Below are 26,701 nucleotides of genomic sequence, written 5' to 3' on the forward strand. Positions count from 1 at the left end.
GGAGCCGCACAATATTTTATTCAGATATAGATCGTGAGGGTAAACTCTTGTAACCTTAATTGAAAACATCACATACTTAATTTAAGTAACCAATTTGAAAGATCGATATTAACACTTCTTATTATTAATAAAAATTCAGATTCAGATTCAATAGTCTATTAAAGTCTCACCACATACAACATAGTTAAAACAAGATACAATTATATAATTAAATATACAGTAAACATATTTAAAGGGGCACTAGCTGTCAAATTCATGTTCACCGATTTGACTCAAATTCTCATATTTGATTTATAACAATGTAAAATATTTATCCAAGCTATTAAAAGTCTAAAATAAACAATTTGCCAGGCGTGGGCTCGATAATATCTAACTTCGTTTCAAGTGTATATTAGTCTAGACGCCATCTAAGAATTTATTGAGTTGACCTCCGAAGACCTCCGACGACCATATAAGCGATGTAAACATACATATAGGTATAAATAGATTAAGCGAACTCGTGCAATTGGATTTTTCTAGGTCTGTTTAATTTCGTATTATAGATTAAGAATAAATGTTTATCATCGTTTTTACCTGTATAAGAATGATTTTTTTGTGGATCGAATCAGTCAATCAAATGATTTACCTTTGTTTCACTTTCAATTTTGACATTCTTTTCCTTTAAATAAATAAACATGCACAATTCATGCGTTATCCATCTATAGCTAAGTTAAATTGAAGTTCACATAAATATGGATTCAATGAGGTCGAATTTTCACTTGCAAGTGAATAATTCATCATCAATGTTTCTTCGCTCATTTTGACAAAATTGAACCATAGTTGCTGCTATAAGCGAATAATTATTTCACTATATCACTTTAATTAATGATTGAACAAAAAAAAAATCACATTTTAGATTTTTTATATATCTCGTAGTTAGTGCCCCTTTAAAACAATTAAATATATGTATGTGCTATCCTTAAAAGAATTATGAGAGACTATCAAAATACATATCTATACCAATTCATTTTATAAAATACCACAAATAGTTAATGATATAAAATACTGTTTCTCCTTGTCAAAATGTTATTGCAGGTTTTGGCAACAATATTACACATATTGCTATTTTTAAACATATATATGAATTTGTCTTCATCAGACAAGTTTTAAAACATATCATTATGACACAATATATCAATAAACAGATCATGTCTTAGATCTTCATACAATGGACAATTTAAAAGTACATGTTTTCATCATCTAAAATATTGCAGTTAAAACAGACTCTTTCGTCTAGATTTTTCTTTTCATACCGACCAGTTTCAATTTTTAATGGTGCTACACCACATTTAAATTTTGAAAAAGCACTACGATGACGCAGTGTCATTTTCTGTAGTAAATATTGTTCAGTGTTATAAGTGTGTTTAAAGAGTTTATATGTTCTCAATTTATAACCAGTACTGTATGAAAAAATTCTTGTACACCAGTCTTTTTTATATTTATCAAACACTTTCTCTTCTAACTGAGATATACTATAACTATCAAGAAAATGTTCATATATGTGTTACGAGATGTACAACGATGATCATTTTGAAAACAACAAAAACTAAAATTAAAAAAAAATAAATCGAATCTCGCTTTTCATGTTTTGTTTAAGGACAATTAAATGAATATTTTTTATTTCTAATTCGTTTCTGAAAAGGGAAAACAAATGAAACAAAATTAACACACCCCATTAATCATGATGTTTTCTTAGTTATGATCACAATGGTATTCATAAGCAACGCATACTCAATTACTCATCTTATGAATATTTACGGTGGGTGTTGCAAAACGAGACAAATATCATAAGTCAACGTCTGCTTTGTTGTTACATTTTTTCTACTTTCTAATTTTATATAAAACATAACAGATTTTTTTTTTTTTTTCAATTATCAGATACTTTAATGTGCGCTCCTGTTTAATAATTATTATCAATATGATACAAAATGGGACCTAATAGTGAAAACGCTTCGTTCTGAGGGTCAAAAACACATAAAATATTTAAACTAACAATTTTTGTCATTGGACAAAGGGAAGCTACATTCGGATCTCCGATCAGACTGAATGAATAATTCAAATAACTCTCTCTCTCTCTCTCTCTCTCTCTCTCTCTCTCTCTCTCATGAATTACATGATTTTTGGCAGGTAAAAGTATATTGATACTCTCGATTTCGTCTGAAGTACACAGCTAGAGTAAGAATAAATAGATGTTTTAAATTAACAAAATAAAAACACGGTATTTTCAGAGAGTTTTTGTTAACATGTTCCGAATTTAGCATCTAAATTAATGTTAACGTTATATACTTGGGTGTTGGTTGTTTTGTTTTATTTCATTTTAATCCGTTTTATTTCCATGCTTTCGAAATTGTGTATACAGATAAAGAAATTATTTTAAAGAAAAAATCAAATAATCATATATCGATTAGTGTCGATTAAACACATCGTACAAACCTGGTGAAATAAGATGTACAAATACTTCTTAAATACAACGTAGTTATTTCTTATCGATCAACCGTATATCTGTAAGAACAGTATAAGTGGAAGAGTTGTATTTTGCTTTTAGTTTTAGTTTTATACATTACTTAATGAACAAAATAAGCTAAAAATATTGATAGGTTATGGAGCTCCTTTTCCAGATATCTAATTTTTAAAAATGGCTGGAAAAGGCTGACTTAGACTTTTACCTTATAATTGCATTGGTATTATTTAGGTCTCAAATCGAAAAAAAAAAAGAAATCTAGAATCTGCTTAAATTTTGGTAAATGATTTTTTAAGAGCTATTGAAATCTTATATGAAAAGAAAAATGAGTGTTATGGGACAAAATATTTTACCCTGTATCGTAGGAAAAAACCAAGAAGTCCGAACATCTGACAGAAATTTTTAAACCTGACCTAAGTACTTCCTTAAGCAAAACGAATATGCCCTGATCAACGGTGCAATTTGATTGCTATTTATACTATTTTTAACCAATTTGAATGCCTTTCATACTATAATCAGTGATCTATTTTTTTTTAATATCACTGTAGATGTCATATATGCGATAAAAAAATATCAACGATTACCAGCGGTCCCTGCAATTATTATTTTATCTAAGTATTCACACTCTAAATTTATCATAGAAATAGATTTGCATGTCCCCATCCAGAATTACACGTAACCTTGAAAGTAAATGTTTTTCTCATATAAGCCTGGAAATGTTATGGCGGGTCACATATGTTTACCTTATATTCTTTTTTTTTTGAATTATTGAAATGTAAGAAAAAGGAATTATATTGTGTCTTTAAAGATTTTGAGAAGGCGTTTGACACTGTATGGCGTGATGGTTTGTTTTATAAAAATGTCATTGAATAATATAAATAATATAATTATATAGATATAAAAAATTGAAAACAACACGTTTAATAATTTTATGCGTCCGAAGCGCCTTTCTGGATGTGGTATGAGTGTCAATGAGACAACTCTCCATCCAAGTCAAAATTTATAAAAGTAAACCATTATAGGTCAAAGTACGGTTATCAACACGGAGCCTTGGCTCACACCGGACAGCAACCTATAAAGGGCCCCAAAATTACTAGTGAATTCAAGGTAATATTGAATATGTACAGTGATATTAAATCTCGTATATCATATAATAATTGTAAGTTCCGATTATCAGGTTGTCTGTATATTGATATTATAAAATATTAGCTGCGAGTCACAATATGAAGCTTTCTGTCGTCAAGTGAGCGAGGAGAACGAGTCCAAAAAGGCCTCAAATTGTATCGAGTAGCTGATATTTAAAATAATCAATATGAAGAAAATATGATAATCGATTTACTAGATTGTATTTGTGTATTTTGCATGACAGACACAAGTGTTTTTCTTGTTTCATCAGTAAACCGGAAGATGACGGGTCAAATTTATCAACGTCGGTTCATTCAGTATGACGTCACCGATACGTCCGGGTCAAAGCTATTAAGGTCCGGGTCAACGTCTTTGACGTCACAAAGCCGTGATACGCAATTTTATGATGAGCTGAGAAGAGTGATATACAATGTAGATAGTGAGAACAGATACACCGATAATTCGGAATACTTTCTTTGTGACTATGGTGTACGACAGGGAGAAAACTTATCACCTTTTCTACTTTTTTTTTGAACGACTTAGAAAATTCCTTATTCAGTAAAAATATTGCAGGACCTAAAACTATAGCAGAAGATCTGGAAATGGAATTAGAAATATATCTCTTTTTTATTATTTTATACGCAGATGACACGGTTTTGTTGGCCGAATCAACACATGACCTGCAGACGCAATGCAATGCCTTCCATAAGAAGGGTAAGGCTTGGAAGTTGAAAATAAACGTTGAAAAAACCAAAGCATTAGTGTCTGGTTTTGGACGTTTTTCAAAAGTCTCCTATTTTCTTACAATGAAATTTACATTGAGATAGTAAAGCATTTTAACTATTTGGGATATGTTTTTACTAAAACAGGTAATTTTAATATGACAAAAAACATTTATCCGATAAACCCTTAAAAGCCATGCACGAAGTCCTGAAAATAGGAAGGATGTATCAGCTTTCTGTAAAATGTCAGCTAGATCTTTTTGCCTAAAGCCCATTCTGTTGTATGGTGCGAAGTATGGGGTTTTGGTAATAATGATATACTAGAAAAGATACATTTATAATTCTATAAATTACTTTTAAATCTGAAATCCTCAACACCAAATTATATGTTTCTGTAAAATGTTAGCTTGATCTTTTTGCCTAAAGCCCATTCTTTTGTATGGTTCGAAGTATGGGGTTTTGGTAATAATGATATACTAGAAAAGATACATTTATAATTATAAATTACTTTTAAATCTGAAATCCTCAACACCAAATTATATGTTTTAGGGGAACTAGGTCGACATCCAATCAACATAGATATAAAAGTTCTAACAGTATTTTTTGGCCAAATTTGATATCCGCCAAAAAAGCAAAGTTTTTCTTAGATCAGTTTCTTCATAATTGGAATTCACGAACTCAAAACTCGTCAAAAGGTATTAAATACAAAATTTTTATGAAAAAATGGGAATTTGAGGAATATTTTAATATTTTGGACTTTAAAGATGCTATTGTTTTCTGTTGATTTCGAACGACTAATAACAAATTGCCGATTGAAACAGGAAGGTGGCAAAACGTATCAAGAGAAAACTGTTTTTGCCAACAATGTAACAATCGCCCCTTTTTGAATCCGCCACTAACCTGGCAATTACGGCATAATTGATCCATTACAAACTTTGTATACACTTTGTCGTTTAAAATTATGAAAAAGAAAGTGCTTCTCATTCCTTAAAACACTTTATGATATTATGTGAACAATTTAAATCTTAAATCAGTGTTTTAAAGTCAAACAAGATAATAATTGTTTTCTGTATGTTAGGACTGAAGATTTGACAATATTTTACTTTAGTGATTTTATTTATTTCTATAAGATAAGGGCTAATAAATACCTGCAGAACTGTTTATGAAGTGAAGAACTCTAGTGACTAATATGTCTGATTTATAGTTTTTATACTTGGGCTTTACCATAGCCATTGACAGAACTTTCCGGTGTTATCATTACAGAAACAATTGAACTTTATAATTGAAATGTAACCTCCAGTGATACTAACTTTTATATGCAGTGACAGAATACATTAATTTATATAACTTTTGTTGATAGCAGACCAAACCCTGTTCCGGTGAAGCTGTATATTCTGCAGGATAAGCGAATAGTTTATATTTCAATTGTCATCTAACTTAATATAAATTTAGGGACTTCCCACACTTTTCAGTTTCTCAGTTGCTTGTAGATGCATTCACATGTTTTGTTTTATATGTTATACTCTTGTACCACGGATTGATAAATAATTATAATTTGTCTGACTTTAATACAGTTTTGGTGGTTTTATGTGGCCAAAGTATTTAAGGACATTTTGCGTGTAACATATCTGGTGGCAGCGTACATGGGATTTTTATAATTAGAAAATATTACATTTAGTTCTGACAGTCGTGCAGTTATATTGGTTAAGATATAAGTACAGTTAGGAATTATCGTCGTAAAATTTCTAAATGGATACCGTGGGGATTATAAGTAAAGCATCCGGATTACAAGTAGAGGACTCAATAGCTAAGAGTAGACCGAGAAGAACTATACCAGCAAAATTAATCCAACTTACAGAGGATGAAAATCAGCAAGAGTCGGAGGAAGATGAGATCTTTCCCGCTCCTAAAACTTTACCACCTAAACGGTCTAGAAAGAAAGATTCTAAAAGGAAGACATGGAACTTGAACGAGAGAAAATTCAACTTGAAAGGGAGAAACTTGCATTTGAATTGGAAAAATTAGCCGTCGAAAAGGAGAAAATTATACTACAAAGAACTCAACATGAAAGGAACATACAAGCAGAAAATGATACACTACCATTTAAAGTTAAACTACAACCTTTCGACCAAAAACATGATGATGTTATGACATTTTTATCAGAGTTCAATGCAGTTGCACATCAAGCAAAATGGAATTCAAATTTGAAACTACTTCAACTAAGAACATTACTTAATGGTGATACGAGACATGTATCATCACAAGCCTCAACTTCTTATGAGGAACTTCGAAAAGCTTTGATTAACAGGAACGGGAAACGACCGCATGAATACTTTTTGGATTTAGTCAACATTAGAAAAGAGAACAATGAAACATATAGAGCACTTATGACCAGAGTTAATATCAATTTGAAACGTTGTGTTATGGATAGGAACCCGATTGAGTGTTTACAACATGAGTTCTTTTTGAAAGCTTTGCCATCTTCACAAGCACAGTGGATCAGACGAAATAAAGGAAAAGGATCTATAATAGTTGAAGCAGCAGAAGATTACATTTCAACTCCACCAAATCAGAAATATAGCGAAAGCCAGAAGAAACCTACATTTGATCATGATAACAACTACAACAATATGTCTCAAAAGAAACCGAAAGCAATCTCAAATGAAACAATTCAGTGTTTTAAATGTAAACAGTGGGGACATTATGCAAATAAATGCAATTCGTCAAGTTAATAGACAAGTGTAGAGTTGTCCCTCAGTAGTGGTTTGGTGAGGAACCCGAGGATACAACTGAAAATTAGCATGGTTAATGCAGATAATTTGTCACAACTTTATAAGGAGGATCCTTAGCTTTGAAACTGTCGGGGACAGGCGAATAAAACTCCAGAGTGTGTAAAAAGATTTTATTAGAAGAAATATTTTACACGGAAATGGTCGTCAAAAGATAACATTTTATTACTTTTTGTACTCTTTGCATTATGGGAGGTACCCTATAAAGAGACAGGTTTTGCTCCGTTTGAGCGTTTGTATGGTTAACCATGTGCGAGGACATTTTGCGTGTAACACTGTAATTTCTTAGAATATCAAAATAGCTGAAACCTGATTTGGATTATTTTTGTTCTCAATGGATTAATAGTTTTGTTTTGTTTACTTTGCACAATAAACTTAAGTTCATCTCTCTTTGCTTAATCTTTCTCTGAACATATTCTTGAGGGAAAGGAAAGCAATTAATATATGCTCAATAACTCTTTCATTTATGATTTGTCATACACCGATTTACATCAAACGAAAATAAAACTGTAGGAGATGTAACAGTTGGTTATACGCCTATAAGACAGCAATCAAACGACAAAAATACCCAAGTATGTTCACATCTAGAGGGCAACACATAGTTTTACCGGTTAGTGGTTTCAAAAACTATTTACTGGATATGAACTATAATATACTGGAAGTAAACAGATTCCCGTAAAAAGACTGTTAATTCATTCAAAAACTATTAACCGGTTATAATGAAGTTTTTTTTATGGGAAATACTGGAGGCAAACATTTCCCTGTACGTGCTGTATCGTTTGAATCAAATCGTCTCCCGAGACTTCCGTGTGATTGTTTATACTACAACTGCGCTTTTTGCGAAGTCAATTTGTATTGACCGTTTAGTCATTAGTCTCATACAGTCTCTGATCGCAAATCGCCTTGTTTGTGACATTTTCCATGCGTTTTTTTCGAGTTTTTTTTATGACGACAATAAAGAATATACTAGATTTGCGAAATGTTTACGACGCCCGCTTTAAATATCTGAAATTTACCCAAAATATTTCACTTGGTACAGTTGCAAGAGTTGCATTATAAAGAGAATAACTATACATTGTCTCGAAATATAAAACAGTTTCTTCCATCAAGTTTGTTGCCCCCCCCCCCCTTTTTTTCGACAGAAACTTTTTCACTCCGCTTCGCTTCCTAGCCAGTAAATAAATGTATAATAACAACTGACATTATACCTTTAAGTTTGACCTAAATGTCAAATTAATAATTTTTGGAAATGTCAAATTATTTATTATTTTCACAAGTATTCTAAGTCAGTTTAGTTTGATCAATGAAGATTTTCAAAGATGAGGTCGCAGAGAGTAATCAATTAATATTACACAAATGCATATTGAAAATAATCGGATTCTTTAGAGGAGTATAAAGTAAAATTACCAAAATTACCGAACTCCAAAGAAAATTTAAAACGGAAAGTCCTTTATCAAATGGCAAAATGAAAAGCTCAAACACATCAAACTAATGGAAACCAACTGTCATATTCCAGACTTGGTACAGGCATTTCCTCTGTAGAAAATGGTGGATTAAACCTGTTTTTAAAGCTAGCTAATTTAAAACCTCTCACGTGTATGTCAGTAACTGGGGTTCATACGATATATCAGTAAAATTTTAGATGAGTGTACATCACGTATTTTAGCAGGATTAATTAGTTGGGGGTTGAGCATATTAATCATGGTCCGAGTACACGAATATAGTCCCTAGTGTGGACAGTGTGTTACTTGCCAATTTTTTTTAGTACCTCTTCCAAATGTATTTCTTCATGTTTTATGCCTCAAATAGCAAGAAGAGTGGAGGGGAGGGGGGTGGGGTTGAAATTACACTGTAAAAAAATTTGGGTCATAAAGTAGTGATTTGGTCCAGCTGAAAAAGGTTAAATATTAGCACTTCGGAAGCTGTCAAAAGATTTCAAGACCCCCTTAACATAAAATTGTCCTTATTTTGAGTTAGAGCCGATGAAGTTTTCTATAATTTTAATATAATTTGTCCCAAAAGTAGTACTACACACTGTAAAATTATTACAGTGTGAAAGCGCAGGTGGGATTTTTTTTAATTTTCATTTATTGTCTAAAAGAAATGCTCTACGAAATAACTGTGTACTCGGACCTCATAATCGTTTTTTTTTTTTTTTCATTTTTACAATAGTCCAATAAATTTTAAAGTTCATGTAGGTTTTTTCAACCATTAAATATTTGTCCCAATTTTTTTTTCTATAAAAGGACTATAAATCCAGCGACCAAAGAGCGATAACTCAAAATCTTTTCAGGTTGCACTTCTGTAAATATAGACAATTCAATTTACCATAGGAACTCCTTTTACGGCTAAAACTGTGCCACTTTTCCTATGAAGTTTTTTGTAAAAAATTAATCCTAGAATTGAAAGTTCAACAATTTTTTTCAAAGGTCAAAATATAGGGCTGTGCGGCATATTTTCAACATTTATATGCCCCGAACTTCTAAGAGTTTAAACTTATACTAAAATTTTGTGCTCCCTCTGCCTTCACTTTTGGTCCTCCTCAGAAATCAATTTCGCCGCTATCTATGTGTATTTATACTGGTAACATTCCCAAGTTATGTTTCTATGCATGATATGAAACATAGAGATCATATCTGGGAACCAGTACGTTAACAAAACAAAATATCTATGAATAATATATATCTCCCCAAAAGAGGCGTGGTTTGTGAAACAGTTGTATTTACAAAGTGCAACCTTCAACGTTTAAGATTTTTACTTCTGTCGCAAAAAAATATTACCATTTTTAATTAGACCCAACCGGTGCAGTCGACTACATGTACAACCTTGATTGACAAGGATTGACAGTTTTCATGCCGAAGGTTGGTGCTTCTATCCGGGCACTCCGGCTCCCTCCACCAATAAAATCTTGTTGTCACGATAGAGGGTTGAAAGTGGCGTTAAATACTAACACTCAATCAATCAATCAATCAATCATTGAAATGTGATCAAGGTATTAAAAGAACAATAATTTTCTGTCTGCATTTTAATGTTTGAATATATTTTTGAGAACTAATGGTTTTTAAAGAAGGGTAATTAAAATTGGGTTCGAATAACTACGTAATCGTCTTGAATGATCGACAATGACCAATTGTTAATTTGAAGTATACCGGGAGTGGATTTTAATCATGAAGAAGTAAGAGTACAAAATCGCACGCACTTTCACTATACTGTATTTAAATTTCATTGAATGATTATAAATCTGATGAATATCTAAAAAGAACAATAAAAAATTAGAATTATACAGGAAGAGGATTAAAATCGTAAAAAAATACTTAACCAAAATAATTCTATCTGCTTTTTATTGCTAACTTATGTTTTTGAGAACCAATGGTATTAAAAGTAAAATACTTGAAAAAACAGCTACCTTAAAGAATTAAAGGGGTTTGAACTCAACTTGAATCGCCATTGCAGACAGTATACACAATCTTTGTGAAAATTGATTACATCAAATTAAATTAAGGACACAGTATTTCATTGCCAAAAAAGCCAGTTGCACTTATTGTTTTTAATACATTGTTTACAAAAGAATAAAACATTTCCTTTGTGGTCATCCACGCATACATGTAGTTACATAGTACATTGTCAAATTTGTACTATGAAACTTAAAGTCGTAAATATGTGCTAAATATTATGATATATGCCACCATGATCCAAAAGACCTTTATGATCAAGTATTGAGTCAGATTACTTTCCTATATGAACAAGTGGTATATTGATGCAAGTTCAAATTTTATAAGTTCAAGTACAAACAGGTAGAAAAGAAGTGAATGCATTAAGCAAAAGCAGAGTAAGTAAGACCAGCTACGTATATTTTTATAATAATAATAATAATAATGATTTTTTTTTAAAGAGAGTGACTCAATTAGCACTCACTAATCTACCTTGAGGCTCTCACAAAAAATAAAACATACAACTTACAGAACAAGTTTTACAGATATTACAATTTTTGAACATAACTTTCACGCTCATACACAAGAATCAGGGACAGCTCAGCGGGGGTAGCGTTATCAGTGACCAACAACGGAGCACTTATGGACTGATAAAATTTAACATTGTTGTATATGGAAAAAACATGACAGTTGCTTTAAAATGTTTTGTCAACATTTTATTTGTACAATCATAAACTATTGCCATGGCAGGTGAAAAAGTTATTAGATTTACCTTTATTTTGATGTAAAAAAATATATTTTATGTTATTTTAAAGTGGTGTCCCTAATGATTTGAAAATTTCCCATGAAAAGTTACGTTTTTCCTACATAACTTAACCAAATTCAATGATGACGAGTGGTTGTAAAAAAATCCTATAAAATTCATTATTGCAGTGACATTATTTCGCCATGTCCCATGTTATTTTTGTATAATTCTTCTTTCTGAAGGTGCAAAAAAAAAAATTTTAAGTTTACATTTGATGGTGTCCCTGGAAGTTTGAATATGGTGATTACTAGTATTTCGTTATCAAACGTCAGTTCATGTATACGTATATTGTAAAGAACTGAAACCGATATCTATATATACCATATTGGGAAAGACGGAAAATGTTTGATATAAGATAGCGTCGAAACTTAAAAAAAAAATAATAATAATGTTAATCATTTTTCAATTATTGTTTAAAATAAATTCATAATGACGAAAATGTTAAATTGAATTTTAGTCCTTATTAAAAATTGTTAAAATTTTAAACATTATCCGGATAATTTAAATATATAGATAGAACTTAAACACATTTTGTATGATTAGAAAATTGCTAATGAATTACAAAGAGCTTATTTGCAGTTGGATGATGAATTAATTAAAAATGCAAAGCATAGCATTTGTGTATTGCTATTAAAGTTTTGTAGGGTTCGGGAAAAGTAACTTTTAATTGTTTTTCTTTCTCGTAAACACTTATTATGTATAATACATATTTTATTTATTGGAAGGAAAAGATATGTACAAGTATCGTTTATTGTGTTCTTATCTTAACCATATTAAGGTGTGAGTTTAAACAACAACCACCCGTTGTTTTATCATCTGCCAGCTATCCAATTAATGAAAGATGAAGACCGACATTCATGCTGATTTTGAATATCATTTGACAGTACTAAAAGTTTAATGTACACTTAGCGTATAACTCCGTCAACTTCTGTACTCAGGGATGTTTATACATGAACATATATAGCCCCGTCTAACATGTCTTGTGTGCATGAGAGATTTAACTAAAATTTTGAATGTTGAAATATTGGAATGATTCGTTCATTGTTGAAGACCCTACATCAACTGTCAAGATGAAGAACGGGAATAAAAGCCCTGTCCATGGATAATTTTCTATGTTTTCTATGTATTGTGTGCGATTTTGTCCCATGTACATTTACGGAGTCCATATCCTTTTATTTTCTATCCAATATGTTAATTGTGCATCTAGAACATTCAAATGTCCGATGAAAAAAAAAAAACTTATTCAACAGTTAAATTATAGTAATAAATTCAAAAACAGTTGGGCACTCTCTTTGACATATCATTTGATATCTGCAACAGGTTTTCTGATATTTCAAAAATAATATTACTTTGCCTTTCAATATCAGTGTAATAATTTCTATCAGACCAAACTTTTTCTATGAATGAAGGTAGATGTAGGGTATAAGTAAATGCAGAAGTCATGAACTTCTGGTAAATCAGATAGCAACCCAACCATGCACATACATAACTTAGACATCTAGAGAGCAAAATATAGCCTTCTCCAAAAGACAGGCTCTTACATGGCAACTTAGATACTCAACAATGGACATGCCTTTATAAAAATGTCAAGATCTAAATCGCCCAGAGTCTATACGTTTAATGTGAATTTAAAAGAAAACTATGTGGTGTTTGCTTGCATGCTCGTTTTTCAGTCTCTGGTGGATTGTTTTCTAATATTGACAATAATACCACATCTTCTTATTTTTCTTAAGGTCTGTTATAAACACAAACATTCTCCAAATAACGAAAACAAATAAGATATGACATACGACGACTACTTACGAGGTCCCCAAATTTGGACAGGTACCAGTACATGTATATGGAGATGTGTTCGAGTTAAACTTACTTTTGTAGGTCTCAACCCTCCCCCTTTTGAATCTCAGTATAGATTAACAGAACGTGCATAAAAGAAAATACAAAACAGAAAAGTTCTAGAAAAGAACTTAACTCTGGTTTGTTTAAGTTTATGCCACACATCTTGTTTTTGGTACCGAAAATTTGCTATCCTATGTCTTTTTTTCACAGTAAATCGTCTAAGTTCCAATTCGCCTCCTATTGGTGTCTATATAAAAATGACCGTCCCACATGAGTGCATATTAAATATTTTTGAAAATCTATTTTGCCTTTCTGCTTACCGGGCTATGTGATTACAAAACTGTTTTGGATAGACATGTTTTTGTTTATGTCTCAAATTCAAAGAACCCTTAAACAATGGCTGTATAAAAAGTTGTATATAGCAGACCTATAATGCTTTTTCATGAACTTATTTAGCGATTTTGCAGGTAAATATATATGAAAACATTTGTTATCTTCATCAATATGAATTGCTTTTTAAACTTGCTTGAGGAAGACGGAAAACGATCCCGGATACAAATGTGAAGATGAAGCTCTATAGTTTATTGAAAAATTTAGATTCACACCGCATATGTTTTCGAGATTTATGAGTTTCATATGAAATTGTATTGTGTCTTGTTTTTGCATATTACTCCCATCTTTTCTTTTCAATATGGGATTATGTTAAGAATAAACATCATTATCTAAAGGTAATACAGATACAGCGTTTTTTTCTTTTAAATGATTTCTCATTTTTTCATACCGGGGCATTTTATAACATAACTTTTCATAACATGTATAACTGGGTTTTACTCATTGTTGAATGACGTACAGTGTCCTATAGTTGCTAACATCCTCGTATTTTGTTCTTTCAATTGACGGAAAGTTTTCATCATACCACATCTTTTTATTTATAAGCCAATATATCCATTTGTTGAATTAAGATGATACATTTCAAATGTAGGACATAAAAGCCCCGGACACGAAGATGGTACCAGAAAAAAGTCAGGTTAGAGATAGTTTGTCTCTGATTTACAATGTGAAAAACTTATTTCATAGTAATATTTTGTGTTTTCTTGAACATTAATAATTATAAGTATAAACAACTTTGTAAACAAAATTAATTCACGGTAAAAGAATTCATAATGATCTATATATAGCTAGTGATTATTTAGAAAATAGGCTGCGAAGAAAATTGTTATTACTTGACTGGCTTTATGGTACCAAGAAATATATCCTTTGCATGAATAAAATTTGATAAGTCTTCATTTATCAATTCTAACGAACAATATCCCAAGCTATATAATGAATTTTTATGATAAAAAGAAAGTACTTCAATAATTTAAGTTTCTCTAATATATTCAAACGATAGTAAATAGTTTTACTATTTAATTGGGAAATTTTGTCCTATCAATTGTGTGACGGTCAGGCGTGGGACTTTGTGCCATTTACTTGCAACTCAAGACTGAAAAATTACCCGGCTTTACTTATGATCTCATAACATTGTAAAGTCAATCGTTTACGGTTACAGAGGCATATAAAACAGATAGTAAATACCCTTTTTTCAGATTTTTTTTACTATAATCAAGAAAGACAAAGAAGATTCTCTTGAAAGAAAGATTTTTACAAATTATGCCAAATAAAAATTAAACTATGAATTTTTTTTGACATAATTAGTCGTGAATTCTTTCTACTACAGCCCAAGTACAATGTAGCAATATTGCATATTTAAATATAATTTTTCTTTCCCTTTAAAACCAAGTGTCTTGCTGATAGAAAGGATTTAAAACTATACAAATTCTTGCTGATAGTTAACATGTTAAATGATTCCCACTGATTAATCAATTAACACATATATGATCATATATAGACCATCGCGACACATATCGAGAGTTGTCTTATCTTGCGAACTGGACACCAGATGAGTCAAGGAGATTAGAAACCCAGTTCAAAAGAATTATTTCTTAATTTGAGTTATCTCCCTCAAAAGTGTCCACAATTCTTGTACATGTAAATGATTGTGTAGAACAAGAAAAACAAAATAATACATTATACACAAACATTAAAAAAAGACATGATATAGTTAGAGAATTGTTCATATCTTGTATTTAAAAAATCTACACATTTTCTTTTAAAAGTACCCAGATTTTCACATAGTTTTATTTCATTTGGTAGTTTATTCCAGAGTATTGATGAGCTATAAGTGAATGATTTTTTCATCAGATTTTTATTAGGCCTCACTACAGCTAGATTATTATTTGTAGAAGATCTTAAATTTCTGCTGTGTAGGTTTATAATTGGACAACATAATTCTTTAAGGTAATTAGGTGCTTTATTATTGAGAATTTAATGAACAAGAATCAATTTATAATATGACATCCTAGATTTGAAATTCATGCATTCATCACCCGTCTTGCCATTCGTCGATTTGGAATTATGGGTTATTATGACGTTGTTAACCAATCACAACGTTCTGGTGTACGTTTTTGAATATATTACCCATAATGCATGGATTAGATTTGGAAAAGGGAAATCAACAGTCATATCCAGATGGAACTGAACACGTACTGGCAGGAATGGAAGAAACAAACCATCGTAATGTCAAATGGACTATAATTCTTATGTTGTGCCTTTATATTACACCACTGTTCAAGGTTAGGCGAGGGTTGGGGCCCTCAACGTGACATGTTTGACCCCGCCACATTCTTTATGTGGCTGTCCCAAGTCGGGTGCCTGTAGTTCAGTGGTTGTCATTGATTCATGTCTGTCATATTTGTTTTTCGTAAGTTGTTTTGTAATAAATTATGCCGTTAGTTTTTTAAATTGAATTGTTTCATATAGCTGACTATGCGGTATTGGATTTTCTCATTGTTGAAGTCCGTACGGTTGCCTGTAATTGCTTACATCCACTTCATTTGAATTTTTGTTGATATTTGTCTCATTGACAATCATACCGCATTTTTTTTATAATAGTTTCATAGGTTAAAAAATAAAAACATTATCAAATCCAAAACTAGCTAACGAACTATAAAACGTTATATTTTTTTATAATGCCAAAACCATCATACATTGAACAAGTGAATTAGTATATTAGGGTAGAGAGTTAAACATTAAAAGATAAATATCAACAAGATGAGTTCAGATAAATGTTTCATCGTTTTAAATGGCTTTTAGTAGGATAGTTATCCTAAAAATAACTATAAATTCATTACGAATTCATTACATAATCTGGATAAAAAAAGGCACTTTCCAATCCTTCAATAATATTTTGAAAACTAAATATTTTACCTGATGTGTTTACAAACAAACCTACATACTAAACAGATGACAGACCCCCCGGTGCGCAAGGTACATGCGAGTGCACTCCTTTGCTAAAAATATAGCTAGCAAATTTTTAATGCACTGTAATCTAAACGACAAACCGAAAATATAGGCTATCCAGAAAATATCAAAACAGTATATACCAAATGGTTTTTGATTTAACTGTCCAAGTGTTATATGATGTGTATCTTTTAGTTTTCTATGAATTGTTTTATGTTGCTAAATATTTAGTTTTCTATGAATAGTTGTATGTTACTAAATATTTAGTTTTCTGTGATCAGTTTTATGCTGCTTAATATTTAGTTTTCAATTAATAGTTTTATGCTGCTAAATATTTAGTTTTCTATGAATAGTTTTATGCTGCTCAATATTTAGTTTTCTGTGTCTAGCTTTGATTATTTTCTCGTCTTTTTTTTCTCTTCATTAATGTGTTGTCTGTCTTTATAAACCATTCAGGGTTTTTTTATATCCTTCTTTGTATCTCAATTGTAAACACAAAAAAAAACCCAATCATATCACATACCTTTGTGTCTGTGCAAACGTGGAATTTGTATCTCAATTGTCAACAAAAAAACCCAATCATGTCACACACCTTTGTGTCTGTGCAAACGTGGAAAAAGAGAAGTAAAAAATACCAAGGGCATAGTTTAACTCACAAGTCAAACAGTTTACAAAACATAATATACAAAACTATGACTGAGCAGCACAAATCCCACCAAAAACCGGGAGTGATTTCAGGTGCTAACAAAGAGTAAGCAGATCATGCTTCTGCTTACCCTTCGGGAGAATTTAGAAACTACTTTTGATGACGAGCAGTCAACTCTTAGGCTATTGTGAACAAAACATTTTGTCTGTCCAATCTTTGTTGTATACATTTGAATCAAATCTTTACCTTAAATAATTCTTTATTTATACTTCATACTACATGTAAAAAGGAATAACATAAATACCGAACTCCAAGGTAAATTCGAAAGGGGAAGTCCATATTAATTGATAAATCAAACGTTATCAACCAACAGAACGAGTTAAATACAACTGTCATATTCCTGACTTGTTACAGGCATTTTCCAAGGAAAATGGTGGGTAAATCCTGGTTTTATAACTAGCTAAATATCCCACTTGTATGACAGTTGTTTATAGTTCCGTTATATTGACAAAATTGTACATTAAACTATTAACCATGATCTGTTTTCCTAATTATTAAAGACTTGAAGGTTGCACTTCTGTAAACTAGAAAATGTCATTTCCCATAGGAACTTCTATTTAGTTTGCAATTTTTACTATTAAGATTCATAAATATTCATATCCTGGAATGGTAAGTCCACATAATAGGAAAAAAAACAAAGGATATGGGGTATCCATCCATGACACATAATCAGTACATGCAATGTTTGTTTTGCAAAGGTCAGCATATACGGCTGTGTGGGATTATTTCAACATGTATATGTCTCGAACTTCTAAAGCTACACCTCGAATGCAGGAGGTCGTGGGTTCAAACCCCAGCCAAATCAAACCAAAGACTTAAATTGGCATTTGCTATTGCTCCGTTAAGCACGTGGCATTAAAGAGAAAGAGCAAATACTGGTAGACTTGGAGTCAGAATAATGTGTCCGGGTAAGGTGACATGTCTTCCTATGTTTTGTTAATTGTGAACTAGCAAGTCAAATACCAGGGTCAGTGTGTCTCTCTAGTACAAATCAGGGTTAATATGCATATTACATTTACCTGCTCTCGTCCTGAATATGCCGCTGGACGTTAAACAGCCATACATCACCACCGTTATATTAGAGTTTAAGATCATACTAATTCTTTACAACCCTTTCATTTACTTTGAATCTTCCTAGGAATTTAATTTGACAGCTCTTCATTTGTATTGCAGATCAGGGCTCTCGGTCACAAAACTTTACTCAGAACTCGGAGTACAAAATTTGTGCTCGAAACACCAAATCCATGATTTTGATTGGTTGATTTCTGAGTCTTAGTACGAAAATCGTGCTCGAAAGTTTAATTACCGCAAGGCCAGATCTGGGAACCAGTAAGTAAAACAATATCTATGAACATTATGTATATCACCAAAAGAGGCGTGGTTAATGAATCAGCTGTGTTTACAAAGTGCAACATGTTATGGTTTTAATTGAATTTATTCACACATTTTCTAGTCCATCGTTTTTTTTTATATATATATTTTCAATGAACCGTCAGATCAGTATGCCGTTAGACGAAAAGTTGATAAATGTTCCGTTAGATTAGTTTGTCGTTACACGAAAAGTTGATAAATGTTCCGTTAGATTAGTTTGTCGTTACACGAAAAGTTGATAAATGTTCTGTTAGATCAGTTTGTCTTTAGACGAAAAGTTAATAAATGTACCGTCAGATTAACATGTCATTAGACGAAAAGGGAATAGATGTGTCATGAAATAGATGTTCCTTTATAATATAAGTTCCAAACGGAAGAAATATTATTAAAGAATAATATTTTTTTTTACACTGGAACAAATATTACAAATTTTTTGTCCTTACGGAATAGAGGATGTAGAATATTTTTTTTTTCAAACAGGAACCAACATTATGGCATTGTTTATAACAAAGTTTCCTCTGGGATTTAGGTTAAGTGGAACAAATAAACGTTGACAGACGTACCGTCAGAATAACATGTCGTTATGGGAAATCAAATAATGAGATTACTGGAACGCCCTTATAAAAGGCCATCGTACTGAAAACTATACTGGACACCTGTTTAATAAACATTGAAATCTTTCTAGCTGTAGATGTGTTAAAAATATTTCCTTAAGAAAATTGTCACCTCTCATTAACTTCCGTAGATTAAGGTATAATACCTTGCCTTAAATGAAATTTGATAAGATTTTTATCTGTACTTCACAAGTGTATCAGTAGTTTAAAGAAACTGATAAAATCAAAAATAAATATTATTTGAAAATAATATCATATTCAGGTTTATACTTTCCGTTAAAATTTTTGTAAAAGATATTTTCACAAAATTAAAAGCGAAATGAATTTAATACAGTTAATATATCATTTCTGCATAAAAATTATTTTTTGAAATAAAAAAGGCGAATTTTAAAAAGGACGATCCTTACAAAGAAGCAAAACGGTTAATGTATATACGTTTTTTGCTGTTTGCTTTTTATAACACAGCACCTCCCTTTCCTGGATCAACGCCTGAAAGCGCTATTTTGCATATTCTAAAAATGCATTGTCATTGAATATCCTCCATATTTTCTTTTTTTTTCTTAACACAACACCTCCTTTTCCTGTATCCACGACTTTAAGCGTAAATTTCATTTTTCTAAAATGCATTGGCTTTTTACTTTGTTTTTATAAAGGTTTAGAAATATCATATACAGGTAACTAGTGGCTACTTTGACCAAAATGATCTCGATAAATTTGGGTTTAAGTATAGCGGTGGTAGTCGTTGTACAATTCCCCTTTGTCTAAATAAGAAAAAAGTTACAAAAAATACAGTAATTTGACATGCACATAATTATTAAAGCCACAAATACAAATTTACTTTGTCTAATACATACAAAAAAGTTGATCAGAGACACAAGGCTTATAATTGTGTACTCTATAGACGCGCGTTTCGTCTACAAAAGACTCATCAGTGACGCTCGTATAAAACTAAAGGCTCTAAAGAGCCCTTGTCGCTCACCTTGGTCTATATGCATATCAACAAACTTTGTTTTGTTGATCTTGTATTGCTGATCATTTTGTCTGTTTAGTTTCTCTATCTTTAGTTTTTGCTCAAAACACAAAAGAGGGCAAACAAAATTCCTCATTTAAGGGCAATAACTCCTTTAAAGAGTGACAGTCTACTAACTATGTCGGCAAAACTTGACTTGTTAGTAGATCTTGTCTAGCTAATAATTTTTGCTTATTTTATTTTCTATCTATCTATTATAATTTTTATCATTTAAGGCAAAACGCCAAAAAAAAAATGGTAAAAATCGTAATTAGAGGGCAATAATTCCAATAAGGAGTCGTCGGACGACTTCCATCATGTTGTCTAAATTATACATCTTGTCTTGATGATTATTTTTGCTTTTTAGCTCATCTGGCCCAAAAGGGCCAATTCAGCTTTTCTCATCACTTGGCGTCCGTCGTCCGTCGTCCGTCGTCCGTCGTCGTCGTCTGTTAACTTTTAGAAAATCTTCTCCTCTGAAAATATTTGGCCAAATAAAAACAAACTTGGCCTTGATCATCCTTAGGGTATCTAGTTTAAAAAATATATCCGATGACCCCGCCTATCAACTAAGATGGCCGCCATGGCTAAATATAGAACTTGGGGGTAAATTGCAGTTTTTGGCTGATATCTCTGAAACTAAAGCAAATCTGACTGCATAAAAATGTTTATCAGGTCAAGATCTATCTGCCCTGAAGTTTTCAGACGCATCAGACAACCCGTTGTTGGGTTGCTGCCCCTGAATTGGTAATTTTAAGGTAATTTTGCAGTTTTTGGTTATTATCTTGAATATTATAATAGATAAAGATAAACTGTAAACAGCGAAATTGTTCAGCAAAGTAAGATTTACAAATAAGTCATCATGACCAAAATTGTCAATTGACCCCATAAGGAGTTATTGCCCTTTAAAGTCAATTTTTCACAATGAGATGACCTGCTTTTAATTTAACTACTGGACCAAATTAAACCAAACTTGGTCTCAATCATTATTGGGGTATCTAATACTATTTATCATGATTTTAACATTATTTTACATGATTTCCAGAACCACAGTAGATACAAGTGAGCGACACAGGCTCTTGAGAGCCTCTAGTTTAAGTTTCTATCCATCTATTAATGGATATAAGAAGATGTGGTATGAGTGCCAATGAGACAACTCTCCATTCAAGTCACACTTTGCAAAAGTAAACCATTATAGGTAAAAGTACGGCCTTCAACACGGAGCCTTGACTCACACCGAACAACAAGCTATAAAGGGTCCAAAAATGACCAGTGTAAAACCATTGAAACAGGAAGACCAACGGTCTAATCTATATAAAAAACGAGAAACGATTTTGAACCACATCAACTAACGACAACCACTGAACATAAGGTTCCCTATAATTTTTAAGATATAAGGCAAAAACGCAAAAAAATGGCAAATCGTCATCAAAGGTCAATACATGTAACTCTCATAAGGAGTCAACTGATGATTTCGACCACCAGACTTATTTATGGAACTTGCCATGCTGTTCATTTTTTCAATTTAAGGTTTCTCTCTATTATAGTTTTCAAGATAAAAAGCAAAAATGAAAAAAAATGGTAAAATTTGTCATTTAAGGGCAATAACTCCAATAAGAAGTGGTTTGCCAGTATTGACGTCAACAGACCGTTGGTAGAGCTCAACATGCTGAACATTTTTGCCCTTTTCAAATTTCTCTATTTACAATATAATGGTTTTCAAAATAATAGACAAAACTTGCATATTATCCCTATGTTCTATTTTTAGCCATGTCGGTCATCTTGGTCGGCAGGCGGGGTCATCGAAAACATTTTTTAAACTAAATACCCCAATAATGATTGTGGTCACGTTTGGTTAAATTTGGCCCAATAGTTTCAGAGGAGAAGATTTTTGTAAAAGTTAACAGACGACGATGGACGCCGGACGCCAAGTGGTGAGAAAAGATCACTTGGCCCTGTGGGTCAGGTGAGCTAAAATGGTGACAAGGCCAAATAAAGTGCGAAGTTTAAAAGCATTGATGGCCAAAAATTCTGAAAGGTTTTGCCAAATATAGCTAAGAAAATGAAAACAACACATTGTAAATTTCATGCGTCCGAAGCGCTTTTCTGGATTTACCTCCATCAGGAACGCTCAAAACTGAATATTTGAAAGCCAAGGATGATCACAAAATGCCAAACAAACTTTTGTTTCTTTCAATGTTCATCAACTTACCTTTCTTTTTTAACCTTAGTCGGACGTACAGTCACTGTGGTACCTGCAGAGTGAACGATTTATGGTTTCTGTATCTGCAGATAACGTAGTTTTGAGGATCACCCTCCATGCGAATCAACCACCGATTCACCATTCATTCAAAATATCACAACCGGGATTGGACACAATCGGTTTTACAGACCATTTAAGTATCTTCAGAAATAAGATCGCAAAAACATGTCGTTAGTAAGTTCAGACACAGACACATCTTGTCGATCAACAATTCTTGATGTTGACAGTAACACTTTAAGTTATCTATTGTTAATTTCAGTTGTTTTTCCTCATTACCCCGTTGAAGCAGTTTTTGTGTAAGGAGCACACCTCTGTTTAAGAAAACTGTATAGTGTGAACTTACACTAGCGTAACTAGGCGACCCTTATCTAGTCACATGTTCCGAAACCTTGCCATCGGTTATTACCTTAGTCTTTGCTATTTTTGATGTTAACATATATTTGGTAGCTTTTTAAAAAATCCATCCACAACGTTTTGAGATTTGGAGCGATAAAAATATTGGTATAGGGCATAGACAATAGACCTTTTAGTATAAATGCTAGTTATATTTTGTTTCTTTCGTTGTACCTCATTGGCTAAAAGCTGCAAAACCATAGCTTTTATGGTCCTTGTGATGTTTTTGACAATTTGTGGGCAATTTGCAAACCATAGCAAAATGTCAAAAAATATCACAAGGACAGTCAATAAGAGTCACGGTTCCACGATTATTAAGGTAATAACCCACATCTCCTTTGTATTTACATAACAAAATAATGAAATCCCAAAATAAGGAGATTGTGGGCAACTTGCAAGATTTCAAATGATCCACCATAAGACCAAAATACAAGGATGTTAGCAACTACAAAAAAAATAAGGTCTTAAACAGTAATAGTAGTAAGCTATAAAAAATGAAATAATACCGAACTCCGAGGAAAATTCTAAACGGAAAGTCCCTAAGCAAATGGCAAAATCAAAAGCTCAAACACATCAAACGAATGGATAACAACTGTCATATTCCTGACTTGGTACAGGCATTTTCTTATGTAAAGGTCCCGAAATGACAAATGATGAAACAATATATTGTTTGCACTCCAATCAACATAAATAATAGTGATCTTTAGATAAAGTACCCACTTAGAGAAAGTTTGAAACCAAGTGAACCCTCTTTGTACTTTGATAACATATTTGACATCACGTTTATAGTATATTGTTATTGCTTTGTACTTTGACACTAACAGATTTGACACCAGTCTTAATGTACAAAATTGTCATCTAACTGTTTTTGTAAGGATGAAAAATGAAAAACGTCAATTTCAAATTAATGACTGAAATTTTATACGACTTCAGTTAATTACGTTGTATTTTGAAAAAAAAAAGTGCTAATCTAGATCCGGCTTGAAATGTTAATTGTAATTCTGCAAATCAAAGTTAGATGTAACCTGCAATTATATTCAACGAAATTTGTTTTCATCTAGGTACAGTATTATTAGGAGAATATTAAAAATTATTGAAGCAGTTCTTTATAATTGACTTCTTCATATGTTAGTGATGTCAAACACTATGATTAAAGTTCGTGGTCAATTATTAAATTCGTTTTTTTCCAGAATTGAAACGTGATTATAAGGTCCTACATTTTACATGTACATGTAAGAGTTTGCATCCAAAATTTTGGAATACATGATGTCGATCATGCCGCTCTTTAGATTGAAGATCACAAATTACATAATTTTTTGACAATTATTTATGTTAAATTTTTAAATACCTTAGAAACAACTTGAAAATAAGATCTTTCATCGAAGGCACGAATTTCAGAAATGATTCCATGCACACATATTATTCCTAACTATTTCCTTTGAGTTCTTTTAAAATGTAATATGCCATTTCTTTAAAAAGTAAAGATAAGGTGTTTATCGCTACGAATAACGTTTATAAATTGACGTATAAAACGCTATGCAGACCATATTTGGACAAAACTTCGGGAGATTAAAAAAATAGTAAATAAAAAAACAAACAATTTTGTGAAAGGAAAACGACGGAAAGACAAACATGAGTACACAAACACTAAACACAGAGAGGTAAAGATTGAGCAACACGAACCCAACCAAAAAACCGAGAGTTATCTTAGGTTCTCCGGAAAGGTAGGGAGTTCCTGCACCACTAGTGGCAGCGCAGGGGAATACAATTTGTGTCATTTTCATATGAAAAAAAAAGAGTCGGAAAATACCAAAGGAAAATTCAAACTTATCAGTCCAAGACAAACTGACAACACCATGGCAAAATATAAAAAAAACGACCAAAAGACAAACAACGTTTTCAAAACACAACATAGAAAAAGTAAAGACTGAGCAACACAAACCCCACCAAAAACCAGGGTGATCTTGGGTGCTTTGGAAGGGTAAGCAGATCCTGTTTTACATGTGAATTACTGTAATTGTTAGCATTATTGCACGATGAAAATGTTTTGAAAAATTGCATGCACAAGACACGTGCGTCTTGAATAACATATATAAAGTACGCTCGAGACCAATTGTTTGGACAAAAAGGGCCTAAACAGAATATCACCTCTGTCTAAAGCATTTGAGAGAGAGGCAATCTTAGTTTTATTAGAATTATATGATTTATGATCTGGAGATTTGAAAACAAAATGTATCATGCAGTTTCATAATTGCAATTAATGACAGTCACTATTTATTTATTTATTTATTTTTATTGTTTTATGCTACTTGTCATACAGGACTGTTTCAGAATAGGAGCAAGGGTTCTCCTAAATGCAAAGTTTGCACATAGTGACGAACGTAACCCTATCATGTATTTTTTCTGATAGTTGTGTTCATATGTGTCCAATTACCTCCAAGGAATACGATTGACTTATAAAGTCACTACAATACTATAAAATGTCATTTAATCTGGTAATTTTATTTTAATTTATGCATTTACTAGATACCCATGACAAACTTAATTTTTTTAACGTCACTTATAAAAATAAAAACTGATGAATGCGAAATAAACCACTTTCGGAAAGCAAAAAGCTTCAAAAGTGCGGTAGCACTTTATAATAAGGCTTGTTTAGATGGATATAGACAATAAAAGACTTTGGGCACTTCATTTTCAATCCGCCGATAACCCCACATTTGGTTTTGTTAAATGAAGATTTTAAAGAAAATAAAGATATGAAAGAAAAAGTGAACCTTTCAGTAGTTGTCTATGGGAAAATCTTTCAATAATCTCTTGTAAACTTTTCAAATATGTTCATTTTCACAGGGCGATTTACAGAATGAACAAATAGTATAGATACTGGTCTGTTGTCGAATAAATATTGCTGATCTCTCAACTTAAAAAAAAAGATGCACGATCTTGAGTTATGTATTAACATTAATATATGTGGCTTAAGGTATAACGATTTTGAACAAATAAAAAATATAACCATGACCTTAAGATATGCTAGATTTAGTATACAAAGGGATAAGATCGCTGCTCAATGTTTAGCTGTGTTGTCACAATAAACAAATCAGACATGGCTTGTAAAGGCCTATTTGCATAGATAAGATTTATTCACGTTTACCGCTTCGTTTATACTTTGATATCATTTATAAAACGTTTACTGTTCATGGGCCGATGTATTCTATCACTGTCATTTTCGCGTCTTGAAAAAGTATTTCTTTGTTCATCCCTCTTTACAATTGAAAATGGAAAGGGGAATGTGTCAGAGAGACAACAACCCGACCCAAGAGCAGACAACAGCCCATGGCCACCATTGTTTCTTCAATGCAGCTAGAAAATCCTGCAACCGGAGGCGGGCTTCAGCTGACCCCTAAACAGTAATGGATACTAGTTTAGTGAAAATGGACGTCACACTAAACTCCAAAACATATAAATGAACCAAAATTAAAAAAAAATATATAAAAGACTAACAAAGGCCAGAGGTTCCTGATTTTGGTACAGGCGCAAAAATGAGGCTGGGTTAAACATATTTTGTGAGATCTCAACCCCCCTACCTCTATGTGGAATAAACAAACACACAGCAATACGCACAGTAAAACTCAGTTTAAAAGAAGTCCGAGTCCGATGTTAGAATAGGTAACATAAGAAACTAGTAAGCAAAATGACAATGATCAACATAAATTAACAAAGGACTACTAGTAGTTACTGACATGCCAACTCCAGACTTCAATTAAACTGATCGAAAGATTGTGTCTTCATCACATGAAAATC

At 32.0% G+C, this 26,701-nt stretch overlaps 1 protein-coding gene across 1 annotated transcript in view; it reads right to left on the bottom strand.

Moving 5' to 3' along the window:
* Window positions 1-26,701, bottom strand: part of LOC127724197 (uncharacterized) — a 158,125-nt gene that overhangs the window by 127,105 nt on the left and 4,319 nt on the right. The window lies entirely within an intron of this gene.

Source organism: Mytilus californianus, unplaced genomic scaffold, assembly GCF_021869535.1.
Source record: "Mytilus californianus isolate M0D057914Y unplaced genomic scaffold, xbMytCali1.0.p SCAF_14, whole genome shotgun sequence".
In the NCBI taxonomy this organism is placed as follows: Eukaryota; Metazoa; Mollusca; class Bivalvia; order Mytilida; family Mytilidae; genus Mytilus; species Mytilus californianus.